We start from the raw sequence: 11,225 nt of genomic DNA on the forward strand, positions 1-11,225 counted from the left end.
CTGGTCTTGATTTTTTCACTTAGCCAAATGTCTTGGAGCTGTATCCATATTCATATTTATAGGCCTATCTCGTTCTTTTTAATGACTACATAGTATTCAACAGTATGAATTTATCATGATTTATTCAACCATTATTTAACCATTTCCCCACTCTTTTTAAATTTTATGCATACACAGACACACATCTATATATGTACACATTTATATAGCCTTAAAAGTTAACTAAATTAAGTGACTAAAATGGCATAAATATAAAATTATATTTATGCAAAGAAAGGATCAAAGGAAGGGCAATATCATATACATAGAAATCTTTGCTGTTGGCTTATACCTAATAGTGAATGAATGGAAGCATCTGCAATGCCTCAAAAATCAGAGATATTAGGATTCTCCTTCAGTTGAAGATACACTATAAATTAAGCTATAGCAGACTTGAAACTCTGTAAGCCCACAGACAGGGATTTATGTAAATGAAAAACTAGGATTCAATTTACAATTTATATTTTTACAAAACAGGTAATGTATTCTCTGCTAATCAGATTTTATGTCAATCAGAGTCCTGACAGGAAACAGATGGCACTTTCCAGTGGGGAACAGAGGATAATTTAAGCAGGGGACCATTTTCAGTGGTGTACGAGGGTGCAAGGACCCTTCCTTGAACACCAGAATGGGACGGTCGAAGACTTTGGGGCTACAACAGAGAGAGCCTTTGCCACTCTTGTGCCTGAGGGTCAAGAAACAAGAGAGTTACTGGGCTCAGAGAGTAAGTCTAGCTGTAAGACAGGCAATCTGCAGGAGCTGTGGCTTTGTGGAGGGACCCAGCTGACCTTCAGCACCCAGAGGAGGAGGAGGAGCTGAGGGGAAACATCTGATTTCACTCATCATCCTGCAGTTTTGCTAAATCTGGCAACCCTAGGTGGGTAAGAGTAGAGAGTCAATCTGGAGAGGCAGATGGAGAACACTCCTCCTACCTGAAGGAGCAGTGTTGTACTGCGCTCATTAGTAGCCGTGCCTATGGACCTTGGGGCAAAGTCAGTCGCTAAGAACCGCAGACAATGTACTTATCCAATCATAATAATGAGTTCATTAAGTCAGCTCTGAAAGTTGCACACATCTTGGCTTATAATTCCAATTATAGAGAAAAGAGACTACATATAAAACGAGTCAATAAAAATGAAAAAGCAAACTTTTCATTAAAAGAGTCAGTAAAAATGAAAAAGTAAAAACATCCCCTTGTTGTCTCTTCTCATTAGTATTTGGTTTCTTTATTATTCCAGCCCCTGGGTCTTCATCAGTAGCTGAGTGGAATGTCTCCATCCAGGCGTTAGGAAAAAAGTGTCATGGCAAATAGAGGCTAAACAGACCAGAGAATGCAAGAAGGATAACTTGAGCAAAAGGTGAGAACAATCCTTACATTTATAATAAATATTAATTCATGACAGAAACAACATACAAAGGAGAGTATGGATGGGGCCAATAAGAAAGCAGAGTCCCTCATAAATTACTAGGACTGAATAGTAGTATGGTAATTCCTAAGCATCAATCTAATTTATGAGTAAAATTGATTTTAATTTATAAGCAAATAGAAAAAAAATAGAGTCAGAGTGTCTGCTGTTATTCTTACCTTAAAATAATAAATCTGAGGGGTGCCTGGGTTGCACAGTTGTTTGGGCATCTGACTCTTGGTTTCAGCTCATGTTGTGATCTCAGGGTCATGGGATCGAGCCCCACCTTGGGCTCCATGCTCAGTCTATAGTCTGCTTGGGACCCCCTCTCCCTCTGCTCCTCTCCACTGTGCGCTCTCGCTCTCTCTAAAAGTAAATAAGTAAATCTTTAAAAAAAAACTAATAAATATGATTAGATGGGGGGAGAAAAAGAGCCCAGAGGGACCACTAAGTTTTTATAGGTTTGGAAACTATTTTTTTTTCCCTTAAAAAGTCTTTTCAAACTTAAAGACAGATTTGACTTACTCCATTTCCATAGTTCATCTATTTGCTGCCAAAATATGACATTTTTATAGGTTTAACATGTTATACTTTTTATTACAATTTTTTAAAATAAAAAGTACTGAGGAGGAAAAATTATTTTAAGTTTCTGCCATTTGACTCAACAGCTGTAAGAGAGCTTGAACTCATTTTTAGTGATAAACTACTGCATATCTTGATGCCTGGGAAAGTCCAAGTTCCTGGTTTCCAAATAATGACCCACATCACGTAGTGATCTACCTGGGATAGACCACTTTTTAACATATCCTTTCTATGTGACCAAATTATTTTCAGTACTAGTTACAACATAAAAATAATAGCAAAAAACCCTCAAAGTGACATTTTTATTATATTATTTATTATCTTATTATCTATTTCTTTTTTTAAGAAAAGATTTTATTCATTTATTTAAGAGATTAAGAGAGTGGTCAGGAGAGAGAGCAGGGAACCCAACCCGGGGCTCAATCAAGATCATGACCTGAGCCAAAGGCAGATGCTTAACTGGCTGAGGCACCCAGACAACTCTCATATTCTCTATTTCTAAAAGTAATCATGTCAGTAAAAAGCAAAATAAACATTACAAAAAAAGAGTTGGATTGTTCTGCTTAATTATATTATACTAGGTCTTTTTTTAAAGTGTATGTGTGTGAGGGAGGATATATAAAGAAAGGTTTCCAAAAATTGTGACTATAAGGGGATAAGACAAGGAATTTGGCAGTGATGGAATAATTCTGTGTCTCAATTGTGGTGGTGGTTACACAAATCCACACGTCATAAAGTTGTATAGAACTGTATATGCACCCACAAATGAATGCATGCAAAACTGATGAACAGGGAATGAGGGCCATGGATCGCACCAAGGTCAGTTTCCTGGGTTTGATAATTGCACTGTCGTTAGGTTAAGATTCCAACATTGGGAGAACTGTGTGAAGAGTATCAGGATCTCTATGCACTATTTTTTACAACTTTTTGTGTTAATTTCAAAAATTCCTTCAAAGGTTACGTACTCTGTGATTCCATTATTTTGATATTCTCAAAAAGACAAAAGTATGGTCACAGAGAACAGACAGGGGTTGCCAGGGGTAGGGAAAGGATAGGACTACAGAGGAATAGCACTGGGAGATTTGAGGGGTGATAGAACAGTCCTGTATCTTGACTCTGGTTGTGGTTACACGAATCTATACATGTGTTAAAATTCGTAGAACTGCATATCAACAAAAATGTCAATTTTACTACGTATTAATTTTTTAAAATGTTACCTTAAATATTTTTTGAAAACTGTTGAAAGCTTTGGAATCAGGCACTTTCACTTCTATACTGGAATATTGCTCTCATTTATGTGAGGAACCTAAAAAACAAAGCAAAACAGAAACAGACTCATAGCAGATTCAGGAATTGGTTACCAGAAGGAGGATGAGTTGGAGTTGAAGGGGATTGAGGTACAAACTTCCAGTTATGAAATAAATAAGTCACCAGGATATAATGTACAGCATGGATCCCTGGGTGGCGCAGCGGTTTGGCGCCTGCCTTTGGCCCAGGGCACGATCCTGGAGACCCGGGATCGAATCCCACATCGGGCTCCTGGTGCATGGAGCCTGCTTCTCCCTCTGCCTGTGTCTCTGCCTCTCTCTCTCTCTCTCTGTGTGACTATCATGAATAAATAAATTTTAAAAAAATTTTTAAAAAATGTACAGCATAAGGAATATAGTCAAATAATATTATAATTACTTTGTATGGTGACAGATGGTATCTTATCATGGAGATCATTTCATAATACATGAAAATGTCGAATTTTGTACACCTGAAATTAACAGGATACTATATGTCAATTATACTTCTATACTGTACTGCTTTATCTGATTCCAGATTTTTCACTGAGCTATTTTATAACTCAATTTGTAGATATGTGATAGCAATGCAAAATAATTATTTATTGTCATGCAAATAAATTCTATAGTAGAATTATGGTATGGGAGTTTAAATTGACTTCCCCCACACCCCTTCACCCCAGTGAAAAATGCCAGTTTTGTGTCCCTTTATAAATTCATTTTAACATTTCTTTGCTCTAAAATGGTGGTTCTGGGATCCCTGGGTGGCGCAGAGGTTTGGCGCCTGCCTTTGGCCCGGGGCGCGATCCTGGAGACTCCGGATCGAGTCCCGCGTCGGGCTCCCTGCGTGGAGCCTGCTTCTCCCTCTGCCTGTGTCTCTGCCTCTCTGTCTCTCTGTGTGACTATCATGAATAAATAAATAAAATCTTTAAATAAATAAATAAATAAATAATAAAATGGTGGTTCTTTTGACTTTTCCTTTCAACTAGTTATACTTTATTTCCAATCTCTCCACTAAATAATAAATTAAGTAAAATCTTTAACATGGGTTCATCTTATATTTGCTTGAGAGTCATGGTTTTGCCATTTTTAGAAATCTATATTTTAACAATTTTATAGCTAGAAAACGCTGAAAGACAATGCAAAAGTGTAATAAAATCACTCTCCACAGCATCTTATATACTAAGGCATTTGAGCTATTCTTAATTATCTGGAATTGTAGTGTCTTATAAATAAATTGTTCTGATAACCAAAGAAAGTTTCTATTACCCTTATTAATAATGCTTTGAACAGGGACACTTGGGTAGCTCAGCGGTTGAGCATCTGCCTTTGGCTCAGGGTGTGATCCTGGGGTCCTGGGATTGGGCTCCCTGCATGGAGCCTGCTTCTCCCTCTGCCTGTGTGTCTGCCTTTCTCTCCCTCTCTGTGTCTCTCATGAATACATAAATAAAATCTTTTAAAAAAATAATGCTTTGAACAGAGGAGGTTCTTAGTAACTATTTGCTAAGTGAATTAATAGAATTGGTATTTCATCTGAGATTGCTCAATCAGATGGAAAGACAGCCTTTAACTTTGCACTTGTGGGCTGAGATGAAGATCCACAATGCTCTTCATTACTTATTTATGGTTGTTCCAAACTTTGTCTGAATATCATTAATCTAAATCGTGGAGGTATTAGAAATTTACTGTACACCTTTGCCTCTCACAAATACTTCCCCTGCCACTACACCACAAGAACTCATCCTTTGCATTGTTTTATTTTAGTCAGAGTTTACAGAGAGAAAAGAAAACTTTCCTTTTTATGTCACCATCAAAACCACTGAAATCCCTGGTAGAGGTAGGGAGAACCTGTAGGCATCCACATAAGAGCAGGAATAATCTGAATGTCTAAAAGGAAACTGAATGCTTCGAATTAAAATTTCCGGGGGGGGGGGGGAAGGAATGAAAAAAATAGTTCTAATTGGATAAAAGTAAGAGATTTTTCAAAAAGCAGATGGGTGGGTTTAAGAGAGTATTTAGCTGACAGTCCCCCATGGGAGTGACTGTAAAGCCCTGGTTGATTTTTGTGTACTCCTTGGTGAAGACAGAATGATTATGCCTTGGCACAGTTTTAAAACAGGAAGAATGAAGGTTTTAAATCACTGTTTTATTGAAGGAAAACCGTAGTCTGCACCAGAGGATTCAAAAAACCCAGGAAGTGAAGTGTAGCCAACTGCTGCCTGGGGGCAGAGCGGGGGCCAGGTCTGTACCTGGATCCAGACCAAGTCTGTTTCAAGTTTATTTGATTGAGAATTTTACTTTGAAAAGAGTACTTCACGGGACCTTTGGGAGCTGTCAAACGCTGCCCCCGGGCAGAAGATTAACTGCTCTGCGGACCAGCGGGGAGAAGCCTAGTAAATCAGAGGCCCCTTGTTTGTGGGTCTGTAGGCTTACAGGTGGCTGTGTAACAGGCTGTGCCTCTCTGCGGGGCCTGCGGGACTTCACCGTTTATGGGTCAGAACTAACTGTGTGATGCAAAGGAGCATGTGAATCCATTTTCCAAACTGTGGATTGAAAAGGGGGCTTGAATGAGCCTTCAAAAGAAAAGTTTCCTTGAATTATCTGTCTTCTGGAAGGATCCCCAGGAAGCTGGTAGCAGTGGTGGCTTCTGGGGAGGGGAGCAGCCCTTCCGTATCTTATTGAGGGGGACGGTCAAGTGTAGCAGTTAGGAGCATGGTACTGGAAGCCTTGGTGTGTCCTTTAGTTGTGTGGGTTTTCAGCCTGCAAGGGTCTCAGCTGTAAAATGAGGATTATAATGAGGCTTGAATGAGTTAATTATATGGAAAGTGGAACAATGGATATAGCACTATACAACTATTGGCTTTTATCATTACGTGTATTTGCATGTATTATTGAAAAAAATCAATTTTATGGGTTTTTAAAAAAGATTTTATTTACTTATTTATTCATGAGAGATACAGAGAGGGGGGCAGAGACACAGACAGAGGGAGAAGCAGGCTCCATGCAGGAAGCCTGATGTGGGACTTGATCCCGAGACCCCAGGATCATGACCTGAGCCAAAGGCAGACACTCAAACACTGAGCCACCCAGGTGCCCCTAACTTTATGTTTTTATAAAATACTAGAAATATCTCTATAAAGCAAATAATTATCTTCTACTCTCTTAGTTTTCTGGGATTTTCTTGTTATAAGTGACAGTTTCTCACAGTAAGCCACAACTACACTGCTCCTTCCTCCCTCTGGCTCCCTTCTTTGCATATCTCTTCCGTGATCCTGCTCTCTGCCAGGGCAGGGCTCCCTTCACATCTGTGGTGGCCTGGAAGTGTGAGGGGTCATTTCTATTAGCTAACTTCTCCAGATAACACCTGACTGCTCCCCAGAAAGTTTATCAGGAGTAGAGGAAATGAAATAATATTTACTATCCCTCAGGCAATCCCCTGCATTGCAGGCGCCCACAAAAGAGAGGAAGAAGCTGTCTTCCTCCATTTTATTGTGCAATTAGTAAAGGCAAGGGAATGCCTTCTCAAATTTATGCCCAAGGGCATGGATGTTAAACTGGAACCACTACCCTCCTTTCTTCGTTAAAAAAATTTTCAAATATACAGAGAGGTAAAGAGAATATAGCTTAATGAACCCCCATATATCCAGGGCCTAGATTTAATGATGTGAACCCCGCGATATTTGTTCCTTGTTTTATTTATTTATTTTTAAAGGTTGTATTTATTTATTCATGAGAGACACAGAGAGAGAAGCAGAGCCACAGGCAGAAGGAGAAGCAGGCTCCTCGCAGGGAGCCTGATGTGGGACTTGATCCCGGGGACTCCAGGATCACGCCCTGGGCTGAAGGCGGCGCTCAAGGCCTGAGCCACCCAGGCGTCCCTGCTCCCTGCTCCTTGTTTTAAACAAAATTAGAGAGCATGACTCTTTTCCCTTCTTTTCTTTTTTTTTTTTAAAACAACTTTATTGAGGTATAGCTCACATAGCATACAGTTCACCCATTTAAAGAGCACAATTTAATGTGTTTTAGTCTATTTGCAGATATGTCCAACCATGACCACAATCTTTGAAAACATTGTCATTGCCTAAAAAGAAACTTTAAATCCTCTAGCCGTTAACCCCACTTCCCTCCACATCCCCAGCCCTAGTCAACTACTAATCTACTTTCTGTCTCTGTTATATATTTGCCTGTCCTAGACATTTCAAATAAGTGGAATCATAACATATGGCCTTTTGTTACTGGCTGCTTTCATTTAACATAATATTTTCAAGGCTTATCCATGTTGTGACATGAGTTAATACTTTATGGCTAATATCCCATTGTTTAGGTATACTGTATTCATTCATCAGTTGATGGATATTTGGGTGTTGTTTTTTTTTTCTAGTTATACTCATTCATTATTTTGAAATGAGTTTGAATCTCAGTCCACAAAATAAGTGTCACCTCATTTTCTATACAGAACTTCTTTTGAAAGAAGAAGCACCTATCCCACTAAACAGTGGAAACTTAATCACGGTTAGGATGGGCTTTCCACCTTTCCCCAGGGTGGTGTCCGTGTTCCTGAAGGTTTACAGAGTGTAGACACATGTGGAGTGGTAGGTCTTGGGTCCCTGGATTGCTATCACTCCATGGCATCCACTGAGACATCCAGATGGCCCTCTGTCCACTCAGCTCATGCAGATCAGTGCTAGATCTCCCATCAGCCTGGAACATGATGTCCTTAGGCCCCTGGCTCTTTGGGCCTTGTCAGTGTATTCCTGAGCACATCAGAAATATTCTATGGCTCCAATTTTTAGCAGGGAGATTAGGCATTCCATGGGGCCATTTTACATCTGATTGTCCAGACTCCTGCTATGTAATGTGGCCTCCTCCACCTCCAGGTGGCTGCTGAATACATAACGGAAATATAGCTACTCCAAATTGGGATGTGCTAGGGCTATAGAACATGTACTAGATTTCAAACACTTTGTGCAAAGAATACAAAATATCTCATTAATGATTTCTATATTGATCACATATTGGAACAATAATATTTGAATATGCTGGGTTAAATAAAAATACTTTATTAAAATCAATTTCACCAGTTTCTTTTTACTTGGTTTAATGTAGGTACTAACTAGAACAGTGAAAATTACATACATGGCTCAAATTATATTTCTGTTGGACAGTGTGCTGGCCTAGACTCTCCACGTGGCCATTTCTTCCCTACTCTTCTAACACCACACCAAAGCAGGGAGTGTTCCGGTGTTTTATTAACTCGGCAAGCTCTATTCTGGAATGGAATTCAGCAGGGTGGGATTCACCAGTAATTCACCAGGCCCCTTTCCTGGGAGGGAACTCACACCAGTATCTCACTTGTTTCCTTTTCCTTTCTTTTCTTTTTCCAGTTAGACAGTATTTAGTCAAGGGTAATACAGCCTTCTAGCCAGTCTTCTTCTTCTTCTTTTTTAAAGATTTTATTTATTTATTCATGAGAGATACAGAGAGAAAGAGAAGCAGAGACACAGGCAGAGGGAGAAGCAGGCTCCATGCAGGGAGCCGGACATGGGACTTGATCCCGGGACTCCTGGATCACACCCTGGGCCAAAGGCAGGCACTAAACCGCTGAGCCACCTAGGGATCCCCCTAGTCAGTCTTCTAAATCTGTGGTTTATACCCCACCTGAGCTTTTGAAAATCAAAAGCCAATCATTGGACTCTGATCCTACTGGGTTCTTCTTACCCGGAGGCAGTCTGTGTACAGAACACCCCAGCCACTGCCAGAATGGGGGACTTTTATGGAGGAACAGGAAAAACCGAAAATGAAAACGGCATCAGTTACTGTACCAAACACCACCTTTTATCTGTCATTCCAGAAACGGCTTGTGCAATGATTCTGTGTCGAACGCTATGCCAGGATCTAGGAATACCAGGATGAATGAGAGCTGGGTCCTACTCTCAGAGAGAACTGACCTAATGGGTGATTTGAGAATGTAAATCCATGGGTGCAGTGGAATGTCGGGGGCTCTGCAGCTCAAACATCTGTTCAGGCTACCATAGGGCACAAGGAAAGAGCTAGCCTGGCCAATTCTGCTGTAGGGTGGGGGCAGAGCTACCAGGAAATGAAGTCAGAGCACTGGGGAAACCCAAGGCACTATGGAAACTAAACACTTCATCACGGACTGTGTTAGTGCCTCAGGAAAATATCTCTTTCTGAGCCTTGGTTTCCTCAACTGAAAATGATGTGGATGATTTTGAGCTGTTCTCTCTGCCTCAAAGCATTGTTGTGAAAGAGAAATGTTCAACAAATATGCCAAACTGTTAACATGGTTTGGCATTGGTGGTGGGATTGTGGGTGACTATTATTCTGTTCTTAATATTCTGAATTACCCAATTTTATATAATAAACAAGTATTTTATAGTCCTTTTTTTTGTAAAAAAAAAAAAAAATTTTTATTTTAAATTTTGCCTTTGCTGCCAAAGTTCTTGAACTAATGGTCTATACTGGCTCCCTCTACTTCCTCCCCATCCACTGAATCCAACCATTGTAATCTGGCTTCCACCCCCTCATCTAAAGGTCTCCAATGGCCTCCCACTTGCTAAGGCCAATGACCTCTTTTCAACCCTTGTCCAACTTGACTTCTCCACATCATTAACACAGCTCCTTAAACTGTCTGAAAAGCATTGTCTGAGTCATAGTGGTAATGTATTTACACTACAGAACACAAAAACAAAAACAGAATCCTAGTATCTACAGTTGCCACCACCATAATACAAACATGGCCATTTTGGAGTATTTCCTGCTAGTCTTTTCATTCAAGCATATTTTTGTATCAGTATGGCAAAAATATATATACAATTTTGAATTTACCACTTCCTTAAACCTCCTTATTTCCACAAAACAATTCTTTCCTGGGTTTTCCACAAGTCACCCATCTCTCAAGTTTACACATTAATACACTAATGTGCATAAGGTTTCCTAAAGAGTTTGTTAAAATGCAGATCCTTGGACTCCACTCTATCTGCTCATTCATATCCTATTTCATTAGGATTGATTTGGCCCCAAGAGCCTATGTTTTCTGCTTTCTGCAGCATGTGGTCCAAAGACCATACCAAAAGACACTGCAGCAGACACATGTCTTGATGGCAACCAGCTAATCAAGCAACCAAAAACCAAAAACAACCTCGCAAACCCAAACCAGAGATTCCTAGTCATTGCATTCTTTAGGGCTAGGATTTGAGTATCTGTATATTTTTTAAGTCTTCCGTGTGATTCCTTTTTTTTTTTTAAGATTATATTTATTTATTCATGATAGACACAGAGAGAGAGAGGCAGAGACACAGGCAGAGGGAGAAGCAGCTCCACGCAGGGAGCCCGATGTGGGACTCGATCCCGGGTCTCCAGGACCAGGCCCTGGGCTGAAGGCGGTGCTAAAGCGCTGAGCAACCGGGCTGCCCAGCCTCTATGTGATTCTGACGAACCACTGCGTTAACTACAACCAGACTATTCTTTTTTTTTTTTTTTTTTTTTTAATTTTTATTTATTCATGATAGGCACACAGTGAGAGAGAGAGAGGCAGAGACACAGGCAGAGGGAGAAGCAGGCTCCATGCACCGGGAGCCTGACGTGGGATTTGATCCCGGATCTCCAGGATCACGCCCTGGGCCAAAGGCAGGCGCCAAACCGCTGCGCCACCCAGGGATCCCGAACCACACTATTCTTTTATGACTTAGTCTTGAAAGTCACAAACCATCGTTTGTGCGGATTCTATTGGTCTCACAGGCTAGCTGTGGTATAGCCTGGAAGATGACGCAAGGATGTAAATATTCACCTGGGGTCCTCCTCGAGGCCGGCTACCACAGTGCATGTCTGTTGTTTTTCTCTATCCTCACCCCTTTCTCTGTGTGGGGAATGCATTTCATGTTGTACAGCTGGA

General features: G+C 40.4%; 1 long non-coding RNA gene across 2 annotated transcripts in view; it reads left to right on the plus strand.

Annotated features, from left to right (window-relative positions):
- The window catches only part of LOC111094227, a 30,251-nt gene extending 19,699 nt beyond the window's left edge, over positions 1–10,552 (plus strand). For both annotated transcript variants that reach the window (XR_005384577.1, XR_005384576.1), the window contains 2 exons: positions 1,278–1,397; positions 9,165–10,552. This is a non-coding gene — a long non-coding RNA (uncharacterized LOC111094227). The remainder of the gene's footprint in view (positions 1–1,277; positions 1,398–9,164) is intronic.
- Positions 10,553–11,225: the final 673 nt, after the last annotated feature.

This window comes from Canis lupus, chromosome 36 (genome assembly GCF_011100685.1).
Source record: "Canis lupus familiaris isolate Mischka breed German Shepherd chromosome 36, alternate assembly UU_Cfam_GSD_1.0, whole genome shotgun sequence".
Taxonomy (NCBI): domain Eukaryota; kingdom Metazoa; phylum Chordata; class Mammalia; order Carnivora; family Canidae; genus Canis; species Canis lupus.